The sequence below is a fragment of the Mesoplodon bidens genome (assembly GCF_964165515.1).
Source record: "Mesoplodon bidens genome assembly, chromosome: 4".
Lineage (NCBI taxonomy): Eukaryota > Metazoa > Chordata > Mammalia > Artiodactyla > Ziphiidae > Mesoplodon > Mesoplodon bidens.
In genome coordinates this window covers 122,373,003-122,394,848 of record NC_138160.1, presented here as the reverse complement: position 1 = coordinate 122,394,848, position 21,846 = coordinate 122,373,003, and the positions used below count along the sequence as shown (strand labels likewise).

Here is a 21,846-nt window from a genome sequence, read left to right as displayed (position 1 = left end):
TTTGAAGTTTCATTAGGTCCCATTTGTTTATTTTTGTTTTTATTTCCATTACTCTAGGAGATGGATCAAAAAAGATCTTGCTGTGATTTATGTCAAAGAGTGTTCTTCCCATGTTTTCCGCTAAGAGTTTTATAGTGTCTGGTCTTACATTTAGGTCTCTAATCCATTTTTTTTCCATATAATTATAGAGTCTATTTATTTATGGAATAAAGGACCAGCTAACAGTATAATCTACACTAAAGCCATGATAACTCTTCATGAACTTAGTTGGGAGTTATCCAGAGCTCTTCTGGGAGTTATTCTGCAAAGCAACTCCATTATCTTCTGACAGATCAATAATGTGAACCATCATAAAGGGTGTTTCAAGAGTCTGGCTAGTGAACTTCATTTCCATTTTGCTCTGGATCAGTGGTTCTCAAACTTCAGTTGCATCAGAATTACTTGGAGAGTTTGTTAAAACACAGATGCTGGGACTCATCTCCAGAGTTTCTGCTTTAGGAGTCATGGGGTGGGGCCTAAGAATCTCCAGTTCTATTAAGTTCCCAGATGTTGCTGCTGCTGTTGGTTGAGGTCCACACTTTGAAAAACATTGTTCTAGTACACAGTTAACATGCATGGAAGATACCTAGTCTACATTTCTAAGTTGGCCATCATCCAGGGAATTTCAGGGGTCTTCCAAATGCCATCAACTCTACTGAAGCTCTCTAAAGAACCCATGAAGCTCCAGACATCTCACAAACCCTTTGGACTTCTAGATAAAGATGTAAACATATGAAAAACCCAGAGGTAGGGGGGATTACACTTCTTAAATTTCTAGGAAAGCTTCAGGCCCTTGGAGGCTCTGCTGACTTTTGAGTCCAGATCATAGGGTTATCCTGCAGCCTACCTAATTATATACTTGGTTCAGTTGATTTTGTTTTGTCTTAATTCTCCCAAGCAGACCAGACCCTATAATACTTTTAGCATCTCGCCCCTGCCCAATTATGCCTTTCTAATATTACAGGCCTATTACATATACTCCTAAATTCACAGCCGTTTCAGTGAGTTTTATGATGATTATAATTTGCTTTCCAGTCCCTTTTTTTACACACACACACACACACACACACACACACACACACACACACATACACACACTGTATTTTATTTTTACAAGAGATAAATAAACTGACACCAAGCATTGTAAATGGATGACCACAACAAAAGCAACAATGATTGCAATTACCAAACACGAAACACACTCATACCATGCCATAATATTGACATTCAGTCCAGTAATCGTCCACTGTAACAGCTCCTTTACTTTGCTGTGAAAATTTATTTGTATATTTTTTGCCTCTGAGTCCTTACGGTATTTTTTTTTATTCAAACAGAAAGTCACAAATGTTATAATCATCCTCATCAGTTCACTCAGTCCCATGTAATTAATTTTTTTATCTTGATCTTTTGTTAGCACTTTTATGAATTCATCAGTTTTCCGTTAGAGTTCTGAAAATGCTTATTCATTCAGTTCAGCAGTATAGTCAGTTACCAGAAACCTGTACTTGTCAGAGTCTTTTCCATGAATTCCTTGAAGATGAAACCCTTTTATAGGAACATTTTTGAAAAAGCATCAGAGTACACCCAGAACTGTCTGTAAATGACAAAAGACCTTAAAATGACCACGGTTACAGATTTGATGAAAGTTCATAATAATGCAATTGACAAGGAAATTTAGTTATTTCTGAGATACACATTTTAAAGTAATAACTAGAATTATGACTTATAACATTATACCAGAACATATAAGATTTTTAGAAATTTCATGTAATGTCTGAAACATTTATATTAATAGATTTCCATACAAATAACCCAAAGAAAGTACAGTGTTAGTTGTTTTTGTTTGGTTTTTTATACTGCAGGTTCTTATTAGTCATCGGTTTTATACACATCAGTTATACATGTCAATCCCAATCGCCCAATTCAGCACACTACCATCCCCACCCCACCGTGGTTTTCCCCGCTTGGTGTCCATAGGTTTGTTCTCTACATCTGTGTCTCAACTTTTGCCCTGCAGACCGGTTTAGCTGTACCGTTTTTCTAGGTTCCACATATGTGCATTAATATACGATATTGGTTTTTCTCCTTCTGACTTACTTCACTCTGTATGACAGTCTCTAGATCTATCCATGTCTCAACAAATGACTCAATTTCGTTCCTTTTCATGGCTGAGTAATATTCCACTGTACATATGTACCATAACTTCTTTATCCATTCGTCTGTCGATGAGCATGTAGGTTGCTTCCATGACCTAGCTATTGTAAATAGTGCTGCAGTGAACATTGGGGTGCATGTGTCTTTTTGAATTGTGGTTTTCTCTGGGTATATGCCCAGTAGTGGGATTGCTGGATCATATGGTAATTCTGTTTTTACTTTTGTAAGGAACCTACATACTGTTCTCAATAGTGCCTGTATCAATTTACATTCCCACCAACAGTGCAAGAGGGTTCCCTTTTCTCCACTCTCTCTCCAGCATTTGTTGTTTGTAGATTTTCTGATGATGCCCATTCTAACTGGTGTGAGGTGATACCTCATTATAGTTTTGATTTGCATTTCTCTAATAATGAGTGATGTTGAGCAGCTTTTCATGTGCTTCTTGGCCATCTGTATGTCTTCTTTGGAGAAATGTCTATTTAGCTCTTCTGCCCATTTTCGGATTTGGTTGTTTGTTTTCTTAATATTGAGCTGCATGAGCTGTTTATATATTCTGGAAATTAATCCTTTGTCCGTTGATTCATTTGCAAATATTTTCTCCCATTCTGAAGGTTGTCTTTTCGTCTTGTTTATGGTTTCCTTTGCTGTGCAAAAGCTTTGAAGTTTCATTAGGTCCCATTTACTTGTTTTTGTTTTTATTTCCATTACTCTAGGAGATGGATCAAAAAAGATCTTGCTGTGATTTATGTCAAAGAGTGTTCTTCCCATGTTTTCCTCTAAGAGTTTTATAGTGTCCGGTCTTATATTTAGGTCTCGAATCTATTCTGAGTTTATTTTTGTGTATGGTGTTAGGGAGTGTTCTAATTTCATTCTTTTACATGTAGCTGTCCAGTTTTCCCAGCACCACTTGTTGAAGAGACTGTCTTTTCTCCATTGTATATCTTTGCCTCTTTTGTCATAGATTAGTTGACCATAGGTGCGTGGGTTTATCTCTGGGCTTTCTATCTTGTTCCATTGATCTATGTTTCTGTTTTTGTGCCAGTACCATATTGTCTAGATTACTGTAGCTTTGTAGTATAGTCTGAAGTCAGGGAGTCTGATTCCTCCAGCTCTGTTTTCTTCCCTCAAGACTGCTTTGGCTATTCGGGGTCTTTTGTGTCTCCATACAAATTTTAAGATCATTTGTTCTAGTTCCGTAAAAAATGCCATTGGTGGACTTCCCTGGTGGCGCAGTGGTTGAGAGTCCGCCTGCCGATGCAGGGGACACGGGTTCGTGCCCCGGTCGGGAGGATCCCACGTGCCGCGGAGCGGCTGGGCCCGTGAGCCATGGCCGTTGAGCCTGCGTGTCCGGAGCCTGTGCTCCGCAATGGGAGAGGCCACAACAGTGAGAGGCCCACATACCGCAAAAAAAAAAAAAAAAAATGCCATTGGTAATTTTATAGGGATTGCATTCAATCTGTAGATTGCTTTGGGTAGTATAGTCATTTTCACAATACTGATTCTTCCAGTCCAACAACATGGTATATCTCTCCATCTGTTGTTATCATCTTTAATTTCTTTCATCAGTGTCTTAGAGTTTTCTGCATACAGGTCTTTTGTCTCCCTAGGTAGGTTTATTCCTAGGTATTTTATTCTTTTTGTTGGGAGTGTTTCTTTAATTTCTCTTTCAGATTTTTCATCATTAGTGTATAGGAATGCAAGAGATTTCTGTGCATTAATTTTGTATCCTGCAGCTTTACCAAGTTCATTGATTAGCTCTAGTAGTTTTCTGGTGGCATCTTTAGGATTCTTTATGTATATAGTATCATGTCATCTGCAAACAGTTTTACTTCTTTTCCAATTTGTATTCCTTTTATTTCTTTTTCTTCTCTGATTACCAAGGCTAGGAGTTCCAAAACTATGTTGAATAATAGCAGTGAGTGTGGACATCCTTGCCTTTTTCCTGATCTTAGAGGAAATGCTTTCAGTTTTTCACCATTGAGAATGATGTTTGCTGTGGGTTTGTCATATATGGCCTTTATTATGTTGAGGTAGGTTTCCTCTATTCCCACTTTCTGGAGAGTTTTTTATCATAAATGGGTGTTGAATTTTGTCAAAAGCTTTTTCTGCATCTATTGAGATGATCATATGGTTTTTATTCTTCAATTTGTTAATATGGTGTATCACACTGACTGATTTGCATATATTGAAGAATCCTTGCATCCCTGGGATAAATCCCTCTTGATCATGGTGTATGATCCTTTTAATGTGTTGCTGGATTCTGTCTGCTAGTATTTTGTTGAGGATTTTTGCATCTATATTCATCAGTGATATTGGTCTGTAATTTTCTTTTTTTGTAGTATCTTTGTCTGGTTTTGGTATCAGGGTGATGGTGGCCTCACAGAATGAGCTTGGGAGTGTTCCTTCCTCTGCAACTTTTCAGAAGAGTTTGAGAAGGACGGGTGTTAGCTCTTCTCTAAATGTTTGATAGAATTCACCTGTGAAGCCATCTGGTCCTGGACTTTTGTTTGTTGGAAATTTTTAACCACAGTTTCAATTTCATTACTTGTGATTGGTCTGTGCATATTTTCTTTTTCTTCCTGGTTCAGTCTTGGAAGGTTGTACCTTTCTAAGAATTTGTCCATTTCTTCCAGGTTGTCCATTTTATTGGCATAGAGTTGCTTGTAGTAGTCTCTTAGGATGCTTTGTATTTCTGTGGTGTCTGTTGTTGCTTCTCCTTTCTAATTTTATTGATTTGAGTCCTCTCCCTCTTTTTCTTGATGAGTCTGGCTAATTGGTTATCAATTTTGTTTATCTTCTCCAAGAACCAGCTTTTAGTTTTATTGATCTTTGCTATTGTTTTCTTTGTTTCTATTTCATTTATTTCTTCTCTGATCTTTATGATTTCTTTCCTTCTGCTAACTTTGGGTTTTGTTTGTTCTTCTTTCTCTAGATCCTTTAAGGTGTAAGATTAGATTATTTTCTTGAGATTTTTCTTGTTTCTTGAGGTAGGCTTGTATAGCTATAAACTTTCCTCTTAGAACTGCTTTTGCTACATCCCATAGGTTTTGGATTGTCGTGTTTTCATTGTAATTTGTCTCTAGGTAATTTTTTATTTCCTCTTTGATTTCTTCAGGGATCTCTTGGTTATTTAGTAATGTAGTGTTTAGCCTCCATGTGTTTGTTTTTTTTTACCTTTTTTCTCCTGTAATTCATTTCTAATCTCGTAGCGCTGTGGTCAGAAAAGATGCTTGATATGATTTCAATTTTCTTAAATTTACTGAGACTTGATTTGTGACCCAAGATGTGATCTCTCCTGGAGAATGTTCTGTGCGCACTTGAGAAGAAAGTGTAATCTGCTGTTTTTGGATGGAATGTCCTATGAATGTTAGTTAAATCTATCTGGTCTATTGTGTCATTTAAAGCTTCTGTTTCCTTATTAATTTCATTTCAGATGATCTGTCCATTGGTGTCAGTGAGGTGTTAAAGTCCCTCACTATTATTGTGTTACTGTCGATTTCCTCTTTTACAGCTGTTAGCAGTTGCCTTATATATTGAGGTGCTCCTATGTTGGGTGCATATATATTTATAATTGTTCTGTCTTCTTTTTGGATTGATCCCTTGATCATTATGTAGTGTCCTGTCCTTCCTTGTCTCTTGTAACATTCTTTATTTTAATGTCTATTTTATCTGATATGAGTATTGCTACTCCAGCTTTCTTTTGATTTCCATTTGCATGGAATATATTTTTCCATCCCCTCACTTTCAGTCTGTATGTGTCCCTAGGTCTGAAGTGGGTCTCTTGTAGACAGCATATAGATGGGTCTTGTTTTTGTATCCATTCAGCCTGTGTCTTTTGGTTGGAGCATTTAATCCATTCACATTTAAGGTAATTATCAACATGTATGTTCCTATGACCATTTTCTTAATTTTTTTGTTTTTGTAGGTCCTTTTCTTCTCTTGTGTTTCCCACTTAGAGAAGTTCCTTTAGCATTTGTTGTAGAGCTGGTTTGGTGGTGCTGAATTCTCTTAGCTTTTGCTTCTCTGTAAAGCTTTTGATTTCCCCATCGAATCCGAATGAGATCCTTGCTGGGTGGAGTAATCTTGGTTGAACGTTTTTCCCTTTCATCACTTTAAGTATATCATGCCACTCCTTTCTGGCTTGTAGAGTTTCTGCTGATAAATCAGCTGTTAACCTTATGGGAGTTCCCTTGTATGTTATTTGTCATTTTTCCCTTGCTGCTTTCAATAATTTTTGTCTTTAATTTTTGCCAAGTTGATTACTCTATGTCTCAGCGTGTTTCTCCTTGGGTTTATCCTGTATGGGACTTGCTGCGCTTCCTGGATTTGGGTGGCTATTTCCTTTCCCATGTTAGGGAAGTTTTCAACTTTAACCTCTTCAAATATTTTCTCGGGTCTTTTCTTTCTCTCTTTTCCTTCTGGGACCCCTGTAATGCGAATGGTGTGCATTTAATGTTGTCCCAGAGGTCTCTTAGGCTGTCTTCATTTCTTTTCAGTCTTTTTTCTTTATTCTGTTCTGCAGCAGTGAATTCCACCATTCTGTCTTCCAGGTCACTTATCCGTTTTTCTGCCTCAGTTATTCTACTATTGATTCCTTCTAGTGTAATTTTCATTTCAGTTATTGTATTGTTCATCTCTCTTTGTTTGTTCTTTAATTCTTCTAGGTCTTTCTTAAACATTTCTTGCATCTTCTCGATCTTTGCCTCCATTCTTTTTCCGAGGTCCTGGATCATCTTCACTATCATTATTCTGAATTCTTTTTCTGGAAGGTTGCCTATCTCCACTTCATTTACTTGTTTTTCTGGGGTTTTATCTTGTTCCTTCATCTGGTCCATAGCCCTCTGCCTTTTCATCTTGTCTGTCTTTCTGTGAATGTGGTTTTTGTTCCACAGGCTGCAGGATTGTAGTTCTTCTTGTTTCTGCTGTCTGCCCTCTGGTGGATGAGGCTATCTAAGTGGCTTGTGCTGGTTTCCTGATGGGAGGGACTGGTGGTGGGTAGAGCTGGGTGTTGCTCTGGTGGGCAGAGCTTATTAAAACTTTAATCTGCTTGACTGCTGATGGGTGGGGCTGGGTTCCCTCGCTGTTGGTTGTTTGGCCTGAGGCAACCCAACACTGGAGCCTACCTGGGCTCTTTGCTGGGTCTAATGGCAGATTCTGGGAGGGCTCACACCAAGGAGTACTTCCCAGGACTTCTGCTGCCAGTGTCTTTGTCCCCACGGTGAAACAGAGCCACCCCCCGCCTCTGGAGGAGACCCTCCAACACTAGCACGTAGGTCTCATTCAGTCTCCCCTGGGGTCACTGCTCCTTCCCCTGGGTCCTGATGCGCACACTACTTTGTGTGTGCCCTCCAAGAGTGGAGCCTCTGTTTCCCCAGTCCTGTCAAAGTCCTGTAATCAAATCCCACTAGCCTTCAAAGTCTGATTCTCTAGGAATTCCTCCTCCCGTTGCCAGACCCCCAGGTTGGGAAGCCTGACGTGGGGCTCAGAACCTTCACTCCAGTGGGTGGCCTTCTGTGGTATAAGTGTTTTCCAGTTTGTGAGTCACCTACCCAGCAGTTATGGGATTTGATTTTACTGTGATTGCACCCCTCCTACCGTCTCATTGTGGTTTCTCCTTTGTCTTTGGATGTGGGGTATCTTTTTTGGTGAGTTCCAGTGTCTTCCTGTCGATGACTGTCCAGCAGCTAGTTGTGATTCTGTTGTTCTCACAAGAGGGAGTGAGAGCACGTCCTTCTACTCCGCCATCTTGGTTCAGGCTCCCATAGGTACCGTTTTAAATGAATTATTTCATACATATCAAAAGAAGTATATAACATATGTATGATTTACAGAATAATAAAGCAAACACTTCTTTGTACTCATCTCCCTAACATAAGGAAGAGATCATTACTGTTACCTTTGAAGCTCACTGCATGCCCCTTCCCAGTCATATCACCTTCCTGCCCAACCTTTGGTAACTATAATACTGAACTTTGTGTTTTTGCTTTCTTCTGCTTTATGATTTTATTACCTATTTATGTGTCCCCAAATGATACATTATTTTGTTTTAGATGTTTTTTAACTTCATGTAATGGACTCAGGTTGAATGTGGTCTTTACAACATATTTTTTTAAATTCAATATTGTAAGGTTCATCCATATAATCTGAAGTATATTAATACAGATGTATGTTATGCCTTTGAATAAATATAGTACATTTTTCTGTTCTCCAGTTAATGAACATTTGGGTTTGTTTCCAGTTTTCTGCTCTTTTGAACAATGCCACTGTGAAAGTGTCTCTTAGTGTACATACTGTAAGAATGTTTTCCTAGGGAATTATATCTAGAAGGGAACAACTCAGTGAGAAGGTATACACCTCCACAGCTTATAGATAATTCCAGATTGTTTCCAAGCAGTGTTATAAGTATTCTTTTTGCCCCACATGCTCACCAACATGTGGTAGTGCTGGTCTTCTGTGCCAGTTTGGTGTATGTGAAATATTTACATTTTGGTTTTTCATGGTACCCTATAAGTAGATTTTTAAAAAATATTTAGAAATCAAGGCAGGTTTTTTTTGTCTGTTTTCTTTTAATGCAGAAATTGAGATTAGGACTTGGAATAAACATCGTTTACAAAAGTGCCTAAAAGGAAATCTTTTTGGTATTCTGGAGCTACTCTGTCTCATTGAATAACACTAGTATGTTAAATTACACATGGTTTAGAAGTCAGAGCAATAATTGTGCTTATGGAACAGAATGATAGTAAGCTGTTTCTGAGTGACTGTACTAAGGACACTTGCTGTGGGTCCTTTTTGGCCTCCCCAACTTATAGCTGCTAAAAGTTCCAATAAGCTTTCAAGACTCATGTTAGATGAGAATGGTGGTGACCACCTATGTTAGAACATAGGAGCCTACTGCAGAAAATTTTGAAACTTACTACAAGTGTTAAATGAAGGCTAAGGAAGAGAGGTGGGAAAAAAAGGTTGGAGAGAATCAGTTGAGCAGTTTATGGGTAGACAAAACAATTCTTTGGGAAAGGAAAGAAAAATGTGATTAGTATTTTACCCTAGCAACAGCAGCATACGTAACTGTAAGTTATAGTAACACGGAATTCTTTTTTTTTTTTTTTTTTTTGCGGTATGCGGGTCTCTCACTGTTGTGGCCTCTCCCGTTGCGGAGCACAGGCTCCGGACGCACAGGCTCAGCGGCCATGGCTCACGGGCCCAGCCACTCCGTGGCATGTGGGATCTTCCCGGACCAGGGCACGAACCCGTGTCCCCTGCATCGGCAGGCGGACTCTCAACTGCTGCACCACCAGGGAAGCCCCCCGGAATTCTTAACAATATACAGAACATTCCCATTTTTGATCTCATTTAATGATAATGCTAGGAGAAATGTATCATTTACCACTGCTTTATTGATAAAGAGACAAAAGGTAAGAGAGGTGAAACAAGTTGACACCCATCAGGGCTCTTCTTCTCAAGCTCACAGTTCTTTTGCTTCATACTTTTCTTACTCCTGAGCGTCACAGCTGCAGTTTCTGCTGAGGGTAATGTCTGTCAACAAGCACTGCTCCTCTTGTTTTCTGAGCACTCTGATGTCCTGGTAAGGACTAAGAAGAAAAAAGCTGAATTCCTGCTCAGGAGCTTACAGTCTTATGGAATGAAGAAAAAGACTGATATGTAACAAGAAGAGATCAAAATGGTTTCTAATTAAATGCTAGACTGTGCAGTACAAATCTGCTCTAGTTGTAAATCAGAAATCAAGGGCACTTTCCAGAATGGAATAAAAGTGTGGAAATTGAAAGTTAAAGTTATTTTCAAAATTCTAATTGAGTTTTCTTTTAAGAAAAACACTTCCATTCTGGTATTTAAGGTATTACTAGTTTGTCTGGTAACTTCAAGTAGCCACGTAATGTAACATGGATGTACATATAATGAAAAACCAAAAGCATTTTTAAAGACTACTACCCAAATGTAAAATACAGTTTTTTCCTTTTCGGGTCTTCGGTCAATTAAGGACTCATTTAGTTATGAGTAAGACTCATGGAAAACATTTAGTTTCCTATATTTCTATACTTTTATTAATAGCCCTCCATACTTTTCATTTGATTTTTCATTTGGCTGTGGTCTAAAGAATTCATGGACATTTAAAAAACAAATTTTAACAGTTTTTCTGAATTGATACATCATTAGTGTCAGATTGCCTTCATGATCTCAGATACTAAGCTTCTAACTACTTACAGTTCCTGATAATTTGCTTTTATATAGAGCTAATTCCATTGTATTAGAACTTCAGTTTTCTTTTCTTCAAGCCATTTTATTGATTTCTTGGGAGTCAATAAAAACTTCTAAGTGAGAGCTTTGGGGCTTCTGCATCTGTCATGAAACTGTGAGGCGAGTAGGTGTTTGCGTAGGGGTACAACTGATAATAGCCTGAAGCCAGACCAATATAACCTCAGCTAAAGGCCAGTCATTGCTAAAGCCTGGGAAGACCAATGTGTTGTAATACACACATCTGTAGCCAGTGTCCTTAATATACTGGCTTCATGTCTCAAGACTCCCTTCTGTAAATATGCAGCTTAAGAAATTCATTATCATTCTGCCCCAGAAGAGAGAATCTCAAAATTAACTTTATTCCCTCATTTTAAGTAAAGTTGGCTAAATAATAATGACATATTTATAATTAGTGGCTTTTTGAGAAGGATGATGATAATGCACATTATACTTCAGAGTTACCATTTTGTAGGTCTTTTAAAAACAAAAAGTCAATAGGCTTCCTCTGCCTGGAGACTGTGCAAGTGGTACCATTTTGTCATTGGCTCCTAGCTGCCAGCCCAAGATGACATCAAGTTAGCCAAAGAGAGTAAACTTAAGTTGACAGCATCTGCAACGTGTTTCAGAGCTATTATTTTTGAATAGATATCAGAAAACATCTTTTTTTGAGGGTTGGGGGAAAAGGGTTTGGAGGGACTATACTATTATGAAGATCCATTGAGCTGCTTTAGCATTGTACTAGTACCAAAGAGCAAGATTCCATTTTAATCTCCTTTTCCATGAATTTTTAACTTTGTTCATTAAAAAAAACCTCTCCATTGAAATACATTCTTTATTAGGCAAGTGAGTATTTATTATAACACCTTTCACAAATTGTATTATTGTTTGATCCTCATAATCTGGTGAGGTACTTAGAGCAAATATAAAATTATTCCTATTCTTTTGAATAAGAAAACAGGTTCAGAGAGATTAAGTGACTTGGATGTTAGTTCAGCAGAGCCACGATTTGAAACTAGGTCATTACTTCTGAGTCTGTGCCTTTTCCCACTATACTTGAGTGCTTTCTGCTTCACAGAATTATAAACATGAATATTTACTTCTCATATTTTTCATTCAAAAGTGCATTGATTTTGTAAATTAAGGCGTTTCTCCCCATATTCATGGTTTTCAAACACTTTCATCCATAAGGAGCTCCCTTTGAAAGCTTTTGTGAACATCTTTTATCTCATCTTTCAAAGAAGAATAAATGACTAGTGATTGGTCAGATTCCAGTTCCAGGGAAACTGATTAGAGAAGATACACAGGTACCAGTGTGCTCACAGCTTTCTTACAGTTACACACATTATCGTGTAGAGCCTCTTCAGCACGATGCCCAGATGACCTGATCACCAAGCCAAATGTGAAGTCCTGGGTCCCAACCTCAAAACCCATAATATCGTCTTCTCCAATGAGTAGAGGTAAATGTATAATAGGTAGGAGATTTCTACAGATGAAACATCCTTAAAACAAGTTCTAAAAACACTGTGATGGCTTTCAAATTTCCCAGAATCCTTATATCCAATATGGTTGAACTCTTCTCAGAAAGAGAAACTTATCTGAATTGCAAAATCTTAAAGATAGGTGACCTTTAAGGTACACTCTAAACTTGAAACTGAGACTTGAACACACCTTCACCATCTGATTTTATATTGTCAAAATGTATGAGGAATTAGAGCTCTAGTAAGTTTGGAGTAGTTGTCTCAAAATAATATAATTCTACATGATGGATTATTTTTTCCTATTTAACAGATTAAACTTCACATTAGAACAGGATTTTTCAGCCTCAGCACTACTGACATTTTGAACTGGGTAATTCTTTATTGTTGGGGGACGTTCTGTTCATTGTACGCTGTTTAGCAACATCCTTGGCGATCAATCATTAATCCTTTTGTCTCTATGGATTTGCCTATTCTGGAAATTTCACATCAATGGTATGCAATAAGTGGCCTTTTGTGTCTGCCTTCCTGCAATTAGAATGTTTTCAAGGTTCATCTCTGTTGTCACATTTTAACAGTACTCCATTCCTTTTTATGACTAAATAATATTCCACTATATGACTATACCACATTTTGTTTATCCACTCATCAGCTGATAGATATTTAGGCTGTTTCCACTTTCTGGCTATTGTGAATAATGTTGTTACGAACATTCGTGTATAAGTTTTTGTGTGGACATATGTTTTTTATTTCTCTTTCATAGACACCTAGGAGGGGCGTTAATAGATATCTGTGTTTAACCTTTTGAGGAACTGCCAAACTTTTGCACAGTGGCTATACCATTTTCCAGTTCCACAAACAACATATTAGAATTCTAATTTCTCCACATCCTTGCCCATACTTGTTATTCCCTGTCTTTTTTGTAAGGGCCATCTGAGTGGGTGTATGTATCTCATTGGGGCTTTGATTTGCATTTCTCAAATGACAAATGAAATTGAACATATTTTCAAGTGCTTCTTGGCCATTTGTATATCTTTGGAGAAATGTCTGTTCAAATCCTTTGCCTGTTTTTTAATTGGGTTGTCTTTTTTTTTTTTTTTTTTTGGTGGTACGCGGGCCTCTCCCGCTACGGAGCACAGGCTTCAGACGCACAGGCCCAGGAGTCATGGCTCATGGGCCCAGCCACTCCATGGCATGTGGGATCCTCCCAGACTGGGGCACGAACCTGTGTCCCCTGCATCGGCAGGCGGACTCTCAACCACTGCGCCACCAGGGAAGCCCTGGGTTGTCTTTTTATTGTTGTTTGTAAGAGTTGTTTATATGTTCTGAATACTAGACCCTTATCAGATACATGATATGCAGATATTTTCTCCCATTCTGAGGGTTGTCCTTTCATTTTCTTGATCATGTTATTTGAGTCACAGATGTTTTTCATTTTAATGAAGTCCAATTTATTTTTTCTTTGCTTGTGCTTTTGTTGTCATATCTTTAAAAAAAAGTTGCCTAATCCACGGTCACAGATTTTTCACCTGTGTTGCCTTCTAAGAATTTTATAGTTTCAGCACTTACATTTAACTCTTTGATCTGTTTTAAGTTAATTTTTGTATATAGTATGAGGTAGGGATCAAACTTTATTCTTTTTCATATGGATACCCAGTTGTCCCACCACTATTTGCTGAAAAGACTAATGTCTCCATTGAATGATTTCAATACTCTGGTTGAAATCAACTGACCAACCACAAATGTATAGGTTTATTTCTGGACAGTCAGTTCTATTCCATCAGTCTACATGCCTGATTTTATGCCAGTACCACACAGTTTTTATTAACTATTTTTACACACTAAGTTTTGAAATTGGGAATATGAGCCCTCCAACTTTGTTCTTTTTTCAAAATTATTTTGGCTATTCTGTGTTTCTTGCAAATCCACATGAATTTTAGGATCAGCTTGTCCATTTCCAAAAAATGGCAGTTGGAATTTTGATAGAGATTGCATTGAACCTATAGATCACTTTGGGGTGTATTGCCATCTTAACAATATTAAAGTCTTCTAGCATGAACACATGATATCTTTCCAATTGTGTAGATCTTTAATTTCTTTACAGTGTTCTGTAGTTTTCAGTATAGAACTCTTGTGCTTCTTTGGTTAAATGTATTCTTAAGTATTTTATTCTTTTTGAAGCAGTTGTAAATTTGTTTTTTGTGTTTGTTTTTAGTTTCATTTTCAGATTGTTTATTGCTACAGTATAGCTATGCAACTGATATGTTGTGTTATTTTGTATCCTGCAACTGCTGAATTTGTTTATTAGCTCTAGTAAGTGTTTTGGGTAGATTCTTTAAGATTTGCTGTACATAAGATCCTGTCATTTCAAAGTAGAAATAGTTTTGTGTCTTCTTTTCCAATCTGGATGATTTTTACTTCTGTTTCCTGCTTAATTGCCCTAGCTAGAACCTCCAGTGTAATGCTAAATAGCAATGGTGAAAGTGGGCATGTTGTATTGGTCCTGAACTCAGAGGGAAAACTTTCAGTTTCAGTATTGTTGTTAGCTGTGGGTTTTTCATAGATATCCTGTATCAGATTGACAAAGTTCCCTCTTTTCCTAGTTTGTTAAGTATTTTTATCATGAAAGGGTGTTGGATTTTGTCAGACACTTTTTCTGCATCTATTGAGAAGATTATGTGGTTTTGTTTTCAGTCTCTTGTATAGTTTATTATATTAATTGATTTCATACACTGAACGAACCTTGTGTTCCTGGGATTACACTCACTTGGTTATGGTTTATAACAGTTTTTGTAGGCATCTAGATTCAGTTTGCCAGTATTTTGTTGAGGATTTTGCACTTATCTTTATAAGGGATATTGTTCTGTAGTTTCATTGTAATATATCTGTCCGGCTGTGATATCATGATACTGGCCTCAGACTGTTAGGAAGTGTTCCCTCCTCTCCTGTTCCTAATTCTTCTTTAAACAGTTGGTTAAATTCACCAGCTAAGCCATCTGGGCTTTGTTGGAATTTTTTTGATTACTAACTTAATCTCTTTACTTATTATAGCTCTATGATATTTTCTGTTACTTTTCGAGACAGTTTTGGTAGTTTCTAGAAATGTGTCCATTTCATCCAGGTTATCTAATTGGTTGGTATACAGTTGTTCATTGTATTTCTTTATAATCCTTTTTATTTTTCTAAGGTCAGTAGTAATGTTCACACTTTCATTTCTGATTCTAGTCATTTAAGTCTTCTCTCTTTTTTTTTTTTCCTTTGGTCAATCTAGCTAAAGTTTTTATTGATTTTTTCACTGAAGCAACTTTGGGTTTTGTTGATCTTTTCTATTGTTTTTCTATTCTCTACTTCATTTATTTCCACTCTAGTCTTTATTATTCCTTTATTTATGCTTCTTCGTTTTCTAGTTTCTTAAGGTGGGAGGTACAGCTATTGATTTCAGTTCTTTCTTCTTTATAAGGTAAACATTTACAGCTATAAATTTCCCTCTTAGCACTGCTTTTGCTGCATCCCATAAATTTTGGTATATTTTATATTTTGTTTTCATTTATCTCAAGGTATTTTCTCATTTCCCTTGTGATTTTTTTTCTTTCTTTAACTCACTAATTATTTGGAATGTTTAATTTATATACATCTGTGAATTTTCTGAATTTTCTTCTATTAATTTCTAACTTCATTCTGTTGTGGTCAGAGAACATAATTTGTATGATTTCAGCCTTTTAAATTTTATTTGTTTTATGGCCTAATGTATAATCTATCCTAGAGAATGTTCCTTGTGCACTTGACAAGAATTAATATTATTCTTTTGGAGTGTTTTTCTTTTGGAGTGTTTTACAGATGTCTCTTAGATTTAATTGTTATAGGGTGGTGTTCAAGTGTCTGTTTCCTTGCTAAATTCCTTTCTAGTTGTTATATTATTGAAAGTGGGGGTATTAAAATGTCCAGCTAGTATTACTGGGTTATTTTTCTTTTGCTGGGTTTTGCTTTATATTGTTGTTTGGTGCATATATGTTTATATTTGTTACTCACTTTTATCATCATACACTGTCCACCTTTGTCTCTGGAGACAATTTTTGTGTTGTCTCTTTTATCTGATATTAGTATAGCCACTCTTGTGTGTGCTGTTTGAATGGAATATCTTTTTCCATCTCTTTATTTTCAGTTTATATCTGTCTTTAAATCTGAGTCTCTATAGACAGCATATAGTTGGATCATTTTCTTAAATCCATTCTGCCATCCTCTGCCTTTTAATTTGAGAGTTTAATCTGTTGATATTTAATATAGTTACTGGCAAGGAGGACTCTTTTGTTCCTTAGTTCCTCCATTACTATCTTCTTTTGTATTAAAGTTTTCTAGTGTGATAATTTTAATTCGCTTGTCATTTCTTTTACTCTCTTTTTTGAGTTATTTTCTTCCTGGTTGCCCTGGAGATTACATAGTCTCTATATATCTCTATATTAGATTGTCTGTTATTGTTACAGATTTCATCTTTATATATTGTGTGCCTGTCCCCCTAGATTTATAATTACTGTTGATGCAGTTGTCTTTTCAATAAGGGAAAAGGAGTTATAAACAAAAGATACATTTACACTGTCTTGTGCATTTACTTATGTAGTTACCTTTCCTTGTGTACTTTATTTCTTCATGTGTATTTGAGTTACTGTGTAGTGTCTTTTCATTTCAGCCTGAAGAACTCCTATTAGCGTTTGTTGGAGGGCAGGTTTGCTAATGATGAGCTGCTTCAGTTTTTGTTATTTGGGAATGTATTAATTTTTCCTTCATTTTTGAAGGATTGTATTGCCAGACATAGAATTCTTGAGTAACTCTGAATTCTTATAGCACTTGGAATATGTCATCCTACTGTCTTCTGGCCTGCCTCTGCATAGTTTCTGATGAGAAATCACTTGTTAGTCTTATTAGGAATCACGTGAACATAATGAGTTGCATCTTTCTTGCTGCTTTCAAGATTCTGTCTTTAGCTTTTGATAGTTTATGATGTGCCTATGTGTGGATCTTTTTGCGTCTATTCTTTTGGAGTTTGTTGGGCTTCTTGGATATTTTTCATAAAATTTGGCATATTTTTGGCCACTACTTGTTTAAATATTCTTGCTGCCCCCTTTTCTCCTCCTTATGTGACTCCCATTATGCATATGTTGGTGTATTTCATGGTGTCCCACAGGTCTCTGCGCCTCTGTTTGGTGTTTTTGTTTGTTTGTTTTTCCATTTCAACTTTACTGATTCTTCTGCCTGCTCACATCTGCTTTTGAGCCCCAATAGTGAATTTTTCATTTCAGTTATTATACTTTTCTGCTCCAAAATTTCCATTTGGTTCAGTTTTATAATATCTCTTTATTAATCTACTCAATTTAATGACACATTTTTGTTTTTAACTTTCCTTTAAGTTCTTTAGAGATAGTTTACTTTATGTCATGGAACACAGTTAAAATAGCTTTGTCTAGAAAGATCAACATCTAGGCTTCCTCAGTCAGCTTCTATTCTTTTCTCTTGTGCATGTGCCATACTTTCTTATTTCTTTGCATACCTTGTAATTTTTTTTGAAAACTGGATATTTCAAATATTACAATATGGCACCTCTTCCCCCTTTGCAGTGTTTGTTGTTTTCGATGTGTATTGTAGATGTTGTTTGTCTAGTGACTGTTTGAACTAATTCTGTAAAGGTTGTATTCTTTGTCCATTGTGGACCCTGAAGACTCTGTTCCATTTGCTTAGTGTCAATTAATGATTGAATAGTGGTTTTATCAAATATCTGGAAACAATAAAATTTTCCAGTCTTTGCCCAGGGGCTCAGTGTGTGTGTCAGGGTGAGCCTTTAACTCTGGAGTTTACAATTCTGCCTTAGCCTTTACTTCCAGCTTCCATAGAGCTTCAAGGTCAATAGAAGGTGAAATCCTGGGGCCTTCTTAGATCTTTCCTGAGGCCATGCATTTGGCCTTCTAGATTTCCAGAATATCTCAGACCTTTTCAAAGCTCCAGACTTTCCTTCTAAGCTTTCTGGTTAGTTTATTGTTTGCCCCCAACTGTTATCCATCACCTCAAGCAACAGCAAACTAAGACATTAGCATGAACATTGCCAACAAATCCCTCACCCCCAGCCACACATTGCAACCATGCCCCCTACTGCTGAAATATAGCACTTTAGCACTGAGCCAGGTCTGAGTTAGGCAAAATAAAGACACTCTTTTTGAGGTGGTCTTCTAGGGAGCCACCAGAATGGTCATAACAAATAATTAGAATTCTTTGCAAATAAGGTTCATTTTACTACCTCTGGTACTAGGAATGTGGGCTGCTATTTTCATGACTACTGCTAAGCGGGAGAGTAGGGGATGGGACTGGGTAAGTTAAAAAACACCACAAAGTTTGCTATTCTTAACCAAGAATCAGTGGCGGGGCTCGGGGTGGGGTGGGTGTTGGAATAAGCATTGTCTGGGTTGCTGCAAGCCTTTGAGGGTTCCAAAAACATTGGTTCTGACCGTTTGTGCCTTCTTATTCTTTGCTCCTATGGGGGGTGGAATCTGGAGTTCCTTATTCCACCATTTTTGCTAAGTTCACTCTCTTTTTTAAAATTTTTATTGGAGTGTAGTTGATTTACAACATTGTGTTAGTATCTGCTGTACAGCAAAGTTAATCAGTTATACATACACATGTATCCACTCCTTTTTAGATTCTTTTTCCATATAGGTCATTACAGAATGCTAATTTCACTCTCTTATATTACAAGTGCTTTTTGTAAAACCCAAATGTTTTTTCTCTGAAGTCTCTCCAATTCTGAATAATGGAAAATACTATTATGGCCTTTTGGTTTGGAAAATGAATCCATATTCGCCAAAAGCCAGCATTAGAGCTCTTGCAAACTGTTTTACTGTTGGTCTTAACTTTACAATCTCTCGTCTTGTATATTGGCTACTACACAAGTGGTCCTGAACTGTCACAAGTTCAACTTTGGAACAAATGAGCTTTTTTGTAAAGAAGTTGCAGTTGTTTGAAAAGTACATATTTATGCCTTTTCCACCAAACTGCTTTTCTTGGGAAACCTAGAAAATTCTTATAGCTGCTGGCAAACATTTCAAGCCACTCTATGGTGGTACTTGCCCACCATCCGAAAGTTTCAGTAGTAGTGTCATCTTTATCTGTATGGTGGTATTTGAGCAACTGATTGATTTAGTAGTGTTTTTCAGACTACTCTGAAGAACTGTCATGAACTATAGTGGTAACTCCAGGAGATGGGGTCTAACACAGAGAAATCTACCCAGGTTTTATTACATACCTTATTTCCATTGAAGCTTTTCTTTGAAGAAAGAGTTCTAGGGTTTTAAAATTTATTTCAAATGCCATTTGTTATATGATATTTTTATGTAATTTTAGTGAAATTAATTGAAAATAGAAAAAATTATGGTGCTGATTTAGGGATTAAAATGTTGGGTTTCTATATTTAATAAAATTAGGACAGTGATAGAAATTGTGAGTGTGCACCAAATAGTCAATCTCTGGCTTTACCTGCGTGCTCCTTGCACTTAATCAGGTGTACTTTTTGTTCAGTAATAAAGGGGGGAAAAATCAGAGAACATGTGTGAAGTATAGAAATATATCACTGAATATGGTATCTTTAGAATGAAGTACAACTAGGGATTCTGTAGTATACTTCCGCTTTCTTGGAATAGGACATTACCCACCTCATCCCCACACCCCCTTGTAAAACATGTCTTTTCACTTATCACAAATGATTTTTAAAAAGCATTGTGTATAGAAACAGGGAATGCTTGATTTATCACCGAATCAAGGCTCTCCATCGGCTTTTCCTGTGGGAGCCGCCGGGTTGAGGGGAGCATGGCCTTCTCCTCTCCCCACCATGGCGTGTGCTCGTCCACTGATACCAGTGTACTCTGAAAAGGGGGGGTCATCTGGCAAAAATGTCACTTTGCCTGCTATGTTCAAGGCTCCCATTCAACCAGATATTGTGAACTTTGTTCATCAGCTTGCGCAAAAACAACAGACAGCTCTGTGCTGCCAGTGAATCAGCAGGTCATCAAACCAGTGCTGGGTCTCGGGGTACTGGCAGAGCTGTGGCTCGAATTCCCAGGGTTCGAGGTGACAGCACTCACCGTTCTGGCCAGGGTGCTTTTGGAGATATGTGTCGTGGGGGCCTCGTGTTGGGCCAACCGAGACCTGGCAACGTTGGCACCACGGAGTGAATACAATGCAGAAGCGATATGCCATCTGCTCTGCGTTGGCTGCCTCGGCTTCACCAGCACTGGTCCTGTCTAAAGGTCAACGTATAGAGGAAGTTGCAGAACTTCCTTTGGTGGTTGAAGATAAACTTGAAGACTGCAAGAAGACCAAGGAGGCTGTTTTGCTTCTGAAGGAACTTAAGGGCTGGAGTGATATCAAAAAGTTCTACGCCTCACAGCGAATGAGAGCTGGCAAAGGCAAAATGAGAAACCGTCGCCGTATCCAGCGCAGGGGACCCTGCATCATCTATAATGAGGACAATGGTATCATCAAGGCCTTCAGAAACATCCCTGGAATTACTCTGCTTAATGTAAGCAAACTGAACGTTTTGAAGCTTGCTCCTAGTGGGCGTGTGGGACGTTCCTGCATTTGGACCGAAAGTGCTTCCCCCAAGTTAGAGGAGCTGTATGGCACTTGGCATAAAGCTGCCTCCTCAAGAGTAGCTACAACCTCCCCACGCACAAGATGCTCAACACACACCTTAGCAGAATCTTGAAAAGCCCAGAGATCCAAAGAGCCCTCTGGGCACCATGCAAGAAAGTTCATCGCAGAGTCCTGAAGAAGAATCCACTGAAAAACCTGAGAATCATGTTGAAGCTAAACCCATATGCAAAGACGATGAGCCGGAACACCATTCTTCGCCAGGCCAAGAACCACAGAATCCAGATAGATAGGGCAGCAGCAGCACTAGAAGCCAAATCAGATGAGAAGGAGGTTCCAGGCCAGAAGCTTGTGGTGGGAAAGAAAGGAAAGAAGGCTGTTTGGGTTAAGAAGCTGAAGAAACCAAAGAAGGCTTTGGTGGGGAAAAAAGGCTGCAGTGACCAAGAAACCAGCAGCTGAAAAGAAGCCCACTAAAAAGAAGCCCACAGAAAAGAAACCCACCAGAGAGGAAAAGAAGGCTGCTGCATAAACTTAAATTTGTTTATTCTGTAAAGGTCAAATCATTTTGGACAGCTGATTTTGAATAAAGACCTGATCAAAGAGGCAGTGAAAAAAAAAGACTCTCCATCATCTGGGAAATAACTGATAGAAGACTTTTGCCAATTAACTTATCTTTCATTTCCTTTTCTAATTCTATTAAAATTTAATATTTTTAATTATGCCATAATCCAAAGGTTTTAATCCAGTGACATTAATTCCTGTATCGCTGCTGCCTAGTTTGTCTTCTGTCATTCAGCAGTGCTTCCTACTTATAGTCAATAAAACTAGCTTAATCTAACCATCAAAAAAGAAAGCTATTGACTGAGTTTAGATAAACAGCTCTAATCTGTTTTCAACATAAATATTCACTACTCTCCAGTTGCTGAAAGGAAAATGGTCCATCCAGAATTGTTCTGCGACACGATTATTTTTCTTCATCCCCCTTCCTTCTTCTGTGGGGTATTTAACTTATTTTAAATTGTAATCAGTATGTTGTAACTTCTGTGTGCTTTGTTTGTTTTTATTTTTCACTGGATAGACTCTAGACAAAACTTTTTAGGTGCTGTACAGCAGTAGCTGTCAGTTTATAGTGGAGACAGTTTACAGTAGAGCTAGGCTGTGTGCTTAACTTGGAAGTCACTCTGCTTACTATTTATCAGTTGCTTTACAGGGGTCCCTTAATGAGATAACAGAAACCAAAGAAACATCAGTAGGTGGAGCAATGTCATTAATGTTTCATTGTATGTTACAGGTAAGA

General features: G+C 37.6%; 1 protein-coding gene and 1 pseudogene across 8 annotated transcripts in view; both read left to right on the top strand.

Annotated features, from left to right (window-relative positions):
* The window catches only part of NR3C1 (nuclear receptor subfamily 3 group C member 1), a 126,423-nt gene that overhangs the window by 24,630 nt on the left and 79,947 nt on the right, over positions 1–21,846 (top strand). The window lies entirely within an intron of this gene.
* On the top strand, positions 19,735–21,178 carry LOC308616064 (large ribosomal subunit protein uL4-like; annotated as a pseudogene). Its single transcript has one exon. The product of its transcript is annotated as a large ribosomal subunit protein uL4-like (transcript).